Here is a 10,437-nt window from a genome sequence, read left to right as displayed (position 1 = left end):
TGCCAGTTGCCCTGCAGCACCAGTCAGCCTCCTCCCTGCCAGTTCCGGATTTGGCATGAGGTTTAGTGAAACATGTGGCTGTGAAGTAAGAGACCAGTCCCTGTAATCTTGGAGTCTGAATGCTGTACGGGTCCTCTGTAATTTGTGGCACCTCTCTGTTTCGCTGGTGGAAGGGACAAAAGTCTGAAACAGAGATCTTTCAAATGAGTCTGTGATGTTCAGAGGTGGGGGAGCTCTGCATTTCTGTGTGAGAATGTGCTGTCAGCTCGGCTGTTGTGCGATATTTAAAGCTCAGACTGAGCAACCAACAAAGTCGTCAGGAATGAGTCATGATGCTGTCCACAATACTGGAAATATATAAGCGGCATTTCATCATTCCCCACCATGCATTCCAGCTTACACTCTACTGCATTCTGTAAAATTATAATTCTCCCTTTGACATACACTGCTGCAAGGTTTTATTATTCCTGATCAGGAGCTAAAAGCACATCGATCACGTTGCTTGTGCAATATGGTCAATGCTTTAGACTAATGATAAACCCTCTCCCAGATTCAATGTGAAAACTCACAGAAATCTTATCTTTCATTAACATGCTATTAATTCCCTTTTCCATGAATGCAACGCCAAAGACAGTCATGAATAAACACATCAGAAAGTTCAAGAGAAATATCAACTGAAGAGAGCAGCAAAGAAATGGATCCTGTGACCTTAGGGGAGTCATTGAGGTGAACTAGGAATAGTTAAATGGATGTGAAACAAACTTCATGAGGGAGAAAGAAATGGAAGGTTTTGTTGTCTGGATTGAATGAAGAAGGTTAGAACCAAACACAAATGCTGTACCTATTATACCCTGCCACATCAAGTTACAAGCCATTGCTGTTACTTACACATTCATTTCTGACCAAAGAAGGACAGACCTGGGTACTTTTTTAGATGGCATGAAGCTAAATACAGTGGATGGCCAAGGAGACTTGGACGTTCAGGTGCACAAACCTTTAAAATGTTGGGAACAGGTACAAAACACAATCAAGAAGGCTAATGGAATGCTGGCCTTTACATAGAGAGAACGAGAGTATAAAGGTTGAGACAGTTCCCTAAAACCCTGGTTACATATCACTGAAAGTACTGAGAGCAGATCTGGGCACTACATCTTAGTCAGGATATATTAGCCTTGGAGGGAGCACAATGTAGGCTTACATGAATGAGGCCTGGACTTCAGGGATTTAGAGAGAGATTTTATAAATTAGGCCTGTTTTCTCTAGAGTACGATAGGTTAAGGGGTGATCTAATGAAAGTCTTCAAGACCTCAACAGGAAAAGACAGGGTGGATAAAGATAAACTATTTCCACTGCTTGGGGATTCTAGAATTAAGGGTCATAGTCTGCAACTGTGGGCCAAAGACAGGTAGATGGAGTTCGGCCACAGATCAGACATGATCTCATTGAATAGCAAAACAGGGTGAGGGACTGAATGGCCTCCCCCTGTTCCTATGTCACTGCTCAGCCTTGACAAAGCACTGCACTATGACATCACAACACTTTGCAATGCTAGAGAAATGAAAACCTGTGATAAAGAAATGGATGTAATCATTGTAAATTGCAGTTTTCTTTCCAATTACCAGTCAGCTGCATTTAACTGTTGACAAATAATGGAAAATGGCATTCTTAGAAGAAACTCCAATTTCAACTTAAAATTTCAATGCTGGCTTTATGCATCCTTTTGGGTTGCCAATACATTCAATGTCTTTCTGGAGAGTTGATCACATGATTTGCTTGGTTACTCCATTTATCAGTCAGGCAATCCATCCACTCTCATAACACACTGCCTTCCTACACCAATCGGAAAGCATCAAGACTCATTACCCAATTGGATGATGCTTGACTGAAAGCAAAACAACTTTGTTTACCAATTTTAAATATCTTTATATTTGTTAATGAGAAATGTATTCTAAAAATTTAAAGAAAAACATCTCCTTCTCACAGCACGATGATTTTTTCTCTAAGGTTACGCTTAGCTTTTGTCCAAGAGTTTGAACTTCAGTTTAGAGATATGCAGAAAAAAAAAGATAATGGGAGCTGGAGTAGGCCAATCAGCCCTTTGAATCTGTTTTGTTGTTCGATTTGTTCACGGCTGATCATCCAACTCTGTTGCTGCTTCCTGCTTCCTCCCCATTCCTTCGGATCCCTTTCATCCTAAAAACAATGTCTAACTCCTTCAAATTTTGGCCTAAGTTGCTTTCTGTGGCAAAGAATTCCATAGACTCACCACTGTCTGGGTGAAGGAATTTCTTTTTATCTCAGTCCTCAGTGGCCCACACTATAATGTTCAAACTGCTCCTGGAGACTCCAGGTCAATTTTAGCATTCTCACCAAATCATTTAAAAATAGTAGTCCTTCAAATGCAAAAGACAAGATGTCGAGACATTGAAATTCATCACAAAGGTTAGAACTTAACTGCAAAATGAGATATTTGGCATTTGGTCCATTACTTTATTTGCGTTACAGCTATTTCAGTTCCTGCATTACTAAGCAACTCCTTCTGAAAATCAATGCCAGCAATGATCAATTAGGAACCTCCATCATTGACCTTGTCAGAGGATTTGGTTTCTGAGGCAGGTGAGGTTTGCAGAGTCCTGAAGAAGGGTTACACCAGAAACATCTCTTGATGCTGCCTGGTTTGCTGTGTTCTTCCAGCCTCCTGCTTATCTATCGAGGTTTGCTGATGGGCAGTCATGTCATTGATGGGCACAACGCAGTCTAGACTAGGGCAGTTGTATGAGTTTTCTCCAATAGCTTTAGATGACCAGTATACTTTCAGATGTGGCAAATCAGGGCAGAAACCTGACGAGGTCTCTGTGCATGTCTAGGCCTGGTCCGAAATCTGAAGCTCTTTCTTAATTCACTCACGTGATTCAGGGAGTCACTGGCTATCATCCCTAATTGATCTTGAGAGGTTGGTGCTGAAATATCAATTTGAATCACTGCAGTTGGTACACCCACAGGTAGAGAGGGAGTTCCAGAATTTTGACCCGTGACGTTGAAGGAATAGCGACGTAGTTAGGTCAGGATCGCGTGTTGTTCAGAGAGGAATGTGCAAGTGCTGGTGTTCCCATATCCACGAGTTGGAAAACCAATGAGCTTTTTGACACAGTCAAAGTCTGATATTGTCAGCTGGGACTGGAAGTGTGTCCAGAAAATTTAAAACCATGACAGACTCTGCCAGCAGTGGTACTATCAGCAGGAGGCACCTCACTGCATTCACATTTGCTACTTGGTCTCCCGGATGATATTCCAACCTGTAATTATATGCACTTAGTATTAGAGTCTAGATTAGAGTGGTGCTGGAAAAGCACAGCAGTTCAGGCAGCAGTAAAATCGACTGCTCCTCGGATGCTACCTGAACTGCTGTGCTTTTCCAGCACTACTGTAATCTAGACTCTGGTTTCCAGCATCTAAAGTCATTGTTTTTACATAGTATTAGAGCCCAATGCTGAATTCAGCCTGAAGCTATGGGCGGCACTGCCTTGGCCCCTTTAAATAGGGCTAGAAGGTGTTTGTGGTCCACTATTATTATAAATTTATGTTTTGTAAAGGTATCAGTGGAACTTCCTGACTCCAAATATAACAGCCAAATCTTCCTTCACTATTTGGACATATTTTCGCTCTGCATTAGCCAACGTCCTAGATGCATCATCTATTGGGTGTTCCGCTCCTTTCAGCCACCTATGAGTTAACTTTACCACAGTACTACGGGAAGGCATTAGATGTCAATACTAGATCTTGCTTGGGATCATACTGTGCCAACACCTTAGAGGATGATGTTGATTCTTCACTTCCCTGAAAGCTATGCTTAGCTACATGACGATTTCCTAAGCTGACCCATTTTTAATAGTTGATGCAAAAGTGCCAGAATGGAGGCCAAGTTATGTATGAACTTTCTGTGACAGTGTACCAGTCCGAGGAAAGACGTAAGCCCTTGAAAAAACATGGGCACCTTTGATTACCCTTACTTTATCTTCCAATGGTTGTAAACTGATCTTGCCAACTCTGTAGCCCATGTAGCTCACCTAGGATGCCTGGAACACATCCACCTGGGAGAAATATCTAAGGACTATGTCCAAGTTATTTAAGTGCTCCTTATTGATCTTCCCTCTTATTAGCATGTCATCTAGATAAATGACAACCTGGAGTGGACCTTGTAATATGAACTCCAATGCCTGCTGAAAAATTGCACAAGCTGACGATAACCCAAATAGCAGTCTTGACAAGCAGCAGCGACTACAATGGCTTGCTGGCCTGGATCCTGAAGAAAATTTTAATTCTTTGGCCAAGGCTTGGCTTTGTTTTGAGGGTTTTGCTGTGGACTGACCAAGGGTCCTTCTGTTCAGGATATGTCCTGAGTGAGGCTATGTGATTGTCTTCACTGAAGGTGTCCCCCCAAGTTCAGTCAGCCTGGTCAGGGTGTCCACTTCCATCGAATATCCTGTAACTCATATGCTCCACTTGCTGCACTTTCTAATGATAGCGTCAGTTGTAGTGCCTGTTTGAAGTTCAGTTGGGCTTCAGCTCGTAGGTGCTTTTGCATGGTTAAACATTAGTCCCACACACTGAACAATCTCTCAGTATCTCATTGAGGGTTAAACGAAAGTCTCATGCCTCTGCCAGTCATCTTAACCTAGTCAAAAATCCCGATATGGATTTCCCTGGTTCTTGAATTGCCAAGTAAAACAGTTAGTGTCTCAGAATTAGAGGAGGCTTGGGTCATAATATTCCTTAATTAAATCTGCCAACTCTTGAAAGGCTTTAGTATTTGGTGCCCCAGGGAAAGTTAGGCTCATATTAACCGAAAAGGCTGCAGGTCCACAAGCTGTCAGGGCAATTACTCGTTGCTTTTCATCTGCTCCAGTCTCATCTGCCCAGAAAAATAGCACATACTGGGCCCAATCTTCAATGGCAGGATCGAACGAGTCAAGCTTCCCAAATAATGGCACGATGCCAGAAATGCTTACCCCAATTCAAAGACGACTGTTGTGAGTGAACTTTGTCAGGAATGTACTTTTCGCTCCTTCTCACTGCGATAACTCCACAGAGGCCGGTACCCCGTCACCAAGTCACCCTTTATTTACACGTAGAGAGACCTTGACACTGATCCAGCTCACTCAGAGCCAGCTCTCAGAGTGAACAGAACCTCTGACACTCCTGTTTACATCTGTCAGCAAGGGCTCCCTGTTTGGACGAGATTAACAGCCCCAATCAGGGAACTCCTATTCTATGAGGTCCACCTGGCTGATCTCATTACAATCACTACACCGTTATTCTCTCGGTTTATTGACAACGCAGAGAAACTAGATCAGTCCTCGAGGAGATTCATCTCTGGCACTGGGATTGTGTTTGCGGAGTATGGGGATTCCAATCCAAACAAACCCCCCCTGAAACTGAGAACAATGGCCAGGACCCTGGATACTGGTCTAACTGACAGTCCATCTGCCATTTAATTATGTGATGCAAATCCAATAAATAAATTATTGCATGTGGAATAATTATAAGCCTTGAGATGCCAACTGATGTAAAATGATTATGGTGTATGGGTGGGATTATTCATTTAGAAGGCTATGTTTAGAAAGGCATAATGATAATTTGAACTTTCCCTTTCATTGAGTTGTAAATCTCAGTCGATCTCCTTTCTCATAATTAAAATGTTCCCATGACACTCAACAAGTTAAACGAGTTGATCTTTCTCCTGTTCCCACCTCAAAAATAGATGTCAGAACAAGAGTAACATTCTGGACATTACAAATGGACAAAAGGCCTGTGCTGCTTTCTATGTGCTTGTCTTGCTATTTAGGGATGTACAGAGGAAAATGTGGCTCTCAGTGCTATGGTGGAAATAAAGCAGAGTATGGTCAATCCAGGTGGAACCATGCTTTCATTTCTTTCCCAGCACAATAAAAAACCTACACGAAATATGAAAAAATCAACCCTATTCTCCTGGTGCGTACTTACGGGTGACACGCAGGGTTGCAAGGTCATTTGAGACGACAGTGGGATAGTCATCCTTGCCCTTTTGCCATTCACTCCATCCCTGGGTCAGAGTTACATGCTCACGGTTGTGACCCAGGGCCAACTGAGGAACAAACACATTTTCAGTGGTGATTGCAGAACAGCTAAAAACACAAGGGAAAATGTCTGCTCATAGGCAGAGGATCCTTCAGAAAAAGGACTTGTGTTTCTTTTAAGCACACAAGTGGACGTCAAAGGGCAAGCACTTCAAGTATTCTCATCTTTGGTCACATTGGTCACTCTTGAATGAATTTGAAAATGGGAGGCATTTATGAGAATCTGAAGATGAAAGCGCAAAACTGAGAATTGTGAAGCAGTGAGCAGAGGGCCAGTACTTGGGCAGATCACTACTAAAGCTACATATTGTTAACAGTCTTTAAATGCATACATTCCATGGATGTTCACTGCGCTACTGGGCTAACTTTTCTGGAACTGATTGTAATGGGGGAGTCATGGATAATGCTTCCAATGGAATATCAGACCCCTAAAATGAGACAAAGCTTCAATTGTTAACATGTCAGCATAAAATAACTATCAGGACCAACAAGAAGCACTGAGATTAATAACAGCTACATTTTTAAAAAAAACTCCAGGAGTCAGAAGTTAGTAATGTGGCATTCTATCATGCCCAGTGAAATCGAAAAAGTAGAGACATTTTTCAGTGTTGCTCCAGGGATATAGTGGATTGGGTCTGGGTGGGATACTCTTTGGAGAGTTGGTGTGGACTTGTTGGACCGAAGGGCCTGTTTCCACTGCATAGGGATTCTATAAAAACAGATATGGGCAACGGAAATTGATAGCCTTTGTTTCCATCTCTATAAACGACATTGGGGTCCAACTTGCTCAACTAGAAAATGAAGCATTAGCAACTTGGACAAAACCTTGGGTTTTGAAGCCCAGCGTGGTCTGGAGGCTTGGTGCTGGCACCCACTGGGGTGAAAATAAATTGAGTGCTTTTTTCCCCCCGTTTCATTCTAATGCTGGAATTTTATTTATTATTCATTCAATTTTGTGCCAAGTACTTAAGTATTTCTACCTTGGTATCTTGTACCTTAGATGGTGCCATAAGTGGCAACATTGCAAACGTTTCACTGCTCCCTTTCGAGTGCATGTGACAATAAAGTGAATTCAATTCAATTCAATCCTTCTAGAGTGCTTTCACACCAAATACTGCTAATATTTAGACTGTTGGCAATTCAAGAGCACTTATATGACTGTGTCTGCTATTTTTGAGGATTCTGACAATAACCACCTCCTTAAGATTACTAAGATAACTATTTAGATTGCTAAACATTCACCTGGTTGTGATATTATATACCATGGATTTACCTATGATTTATGCACCTGTAGAAAATAAATTTTCACAGGTATTTATTTATAATAAGCTGCATGTGGAGTTTATCCAAACTCCTAGTGGCAATCAAGTGGCAATATATTGATGTAACTTCACAGTGACAAGTAGAAGCTGCTAAAATGACATGAACATGATCAGACAGGATTGGGAAGGAAACCTGTCACCTTTACATGGTCTGGTCTACATGCAACTCCAGATGCACAGTGATGTGGTTGACCCTTAACATCAATTAGCAATGGGTAATAAATGCTGCATAGCCAGTGACACCTGCATCCCATGAACCAATAAAAGGGTTTCTCCCTATAAGGAAGTAGAAAATAGAAATATGCCAAAAAGAGGAATTTAAAAGAGAATATGCACAGTCCAAGTGCCAGCAATGAATTAGGTAGCCAATAAATTTGTGAATATTGTGAATAGGTGAGTTCAATCACATAGGAACATACGAAGAGGTGGAGACTATCCTCCCAATTTGGATCATGGCTGATCTTCTCCTTAATGTCACTTTCCTGCACTATCTCCATATCATTCATGTTATTAGTATCCATAAATTTTTCAAGTTCTGTCTTGAACTTTCTCATTGCAAAGAGACAAAAGTTTATAGCATGATGTTTCTTCCAGTTTGGTGGTGATCAGTTGTGTCTGCATGTCATCTGCGGTCTATTTAGTACATGTACTCCTGGCACTATAATAACATAGGACATTATAAAACACAGCGCTATCAGTCATGTCACTACAAATGTCGTTGAAGACTATGTTAGCCAGGTGCTAAATCCTTCCACAGTAGACATACTGGCTAGAGTCAAACAGCTTTCAGATGACACCTTACTAAAGATGTCGTCATTGAGAATGCCTTGCAAAGTCTGAGATTGTTGCAAATAATTTTATGTGAAGTATGATTTCCACAATGAGGTAATTTAGTGCTGACAGAATTAATGCCTCAGTGATTGCAGATATTACTCATGTTTGGAATTTTTTTTATTGGTTCACTGCTTTCAATATATAACCTCCTCCAAGTATTTATTGTGGATATTTATATTGTTGTTTAGTCAGTTGGAAAGCAGGGAATGCAATTTGATTTTATGTTCAATCTGTTCACAATTCAACTTTAAAAGGTTACTAAAACAGAGTCTTCTATTCATTTATTGTTGCTCAGGTAAGACTTTCCTTCAGAGGACTTCCAAATTGGCAATATCTCGAATGTGTGTAGAATGATCAGTTACTGGATTTATCAGTTCGATAATAGTCCTGTTTGTACCTTCGACTTAGACTTCATTTTCAAATTAAGCATTTTGTAAAAGAATTATAGAATCCCTACACTATAAAAGCAGGTGTTTCGGTCCATACCAACCCTCCCCTTCCCATGACTAATCCATCTAGCCTGCACATCCCTGGATAATATGGGCAACTTAGCACGGCCAAATCACCTAACTGTGGGAAGGAAGCCTACACAGACATAGGGAGAATTTATCAACTCCTCACAGAAGGTCACTTGAGACAGGAATTGAACCCATGTGCTTGGTATTGTGAGGCAGCAGTGCTAACCATGAACCACCATGCCACCCTATGGCCTGTTACATTTGTACATCTATAGCATAGAGTTAAAGAATGGTTGTACCTTAGAAGGACACCCTTTAGCCCATCATATCTGTGCTGGATCTCTACAAGAGCAATTCACATTGTAGAAATCCCCTGCTCTTTCCCAGTAATTCTGTAAATTTGAAATATTAAACATTTAAAAAGCTAGCTCTGGACGCATTAGCAAACCAAATGGGTTATTACGACAATTGATGGTAGCTTGTCAAAGGCGTTTTACACACATACTGGACAGAATTTTAACATGAATGAGAGTAGAGTCTGGTTACAGACGTGGAGAGAACGGCAAGAAAAATATAAGCCAATTACAAGTCAGCAACTGCCACATTTAACCGGAAATGGCAAGTTGTAAATCTCAACCTGTTGAAATAAGTTAATTACAGTAATATTAGCATGGGGTTTCACTGGACTCTGCTACAAATCACTGGGGCCTTGAACTGCCCCAGTAAAGATATGAATCATCCAATGTAAGATGGTTTTCATGATGTGCAAGCCATTGTTGTATACTTGCATGCACACTTTTGATTATCATGTTGACTATTCATGATAGTGCAGTAGTAATGTCACTCAACTAATAATCCAAAGCCCTAAATTTGGCACTTGGGTTTAAATCCCTCTATGGCAGATGACTTAAAACTTGACTTAAACCAAATTCTGGAAATTTAAAAAGAAAGCTAGCCTCATGGTTACCATGAAAACATTGTCACTTGTCATAAAAATCCATTTGGTTCACCAATGCTCTTTAGGCAAGGATACTTACTTGGTGTGGCCCACATGTGTCTCTAGACCCACAAGACTGCTGTCTAGGAAATCAGGGATAGACAATCAATGTTGACCCAGTCAGTGGCACCTCAATCCCATGAATGATGAAAAAGGAAAGTAGCAGCCACTATTACGACAAAGACATCTTTGCAAAGGCCATCATGCCATTCATGTTTGTGATGGGTGTGTCTAATACATCTACAAGATAAAAACAATGACTGCAGATGCTGGAAACCAGATTCTGGATTAGTGGTGCTGGAAAAGCACAGCAGTTCAGGCAGTATCCGAGGAGCAGGAAAATCGGCGTTTCGGGCAAAAGACCTTCATCAGGAATACAGCTGCTAAATGCATCTCCAAGCCTGGCTAAAATGTTTACTCGTTCTTCTCTGCAGCTGTTACAGAGGGAGAGAGGGTGGGATGATGGTAATGTCTCTGGCACTGATCAAGCCTTGGAGACATGGATTCACATGCCAGTTGGTGATATTTGAACTCAATAACAATATTGAGTTAAATATTGTTAACTTAAATTAAAAGATGAGTCTTAGTAATGCTGACCATGGCATAGGTGTTGGTTGTTGTAAAAAGGCCATCTGCCCTTTGAGGAAAGAAATCGTATCTAGTCTAGCCACACGTGACACCAGATTAAGATACTTGGCTTATTCTTAGCT

This window comes from Chiloscyllium plagiosum, chromosome 21 (assembly GCF_004010195.1).
Source record: "Chiloscyllium plagiosum isolate BGI_BamShark_2017 chromosome 21, ASM401019v2, whole genome shotgun sequence".
NCBI classification, from domain to species: domain Eukaryota; kingdom Metazoa; phylum Chordata; class Chondrichthyes; order Orectolobiformes; family Hemiscylliidae; genus Chiloscyllium; species Chiloscyllium plagiosum.
Note: the sequence above shows the minus strand (reverse complement) of the source record.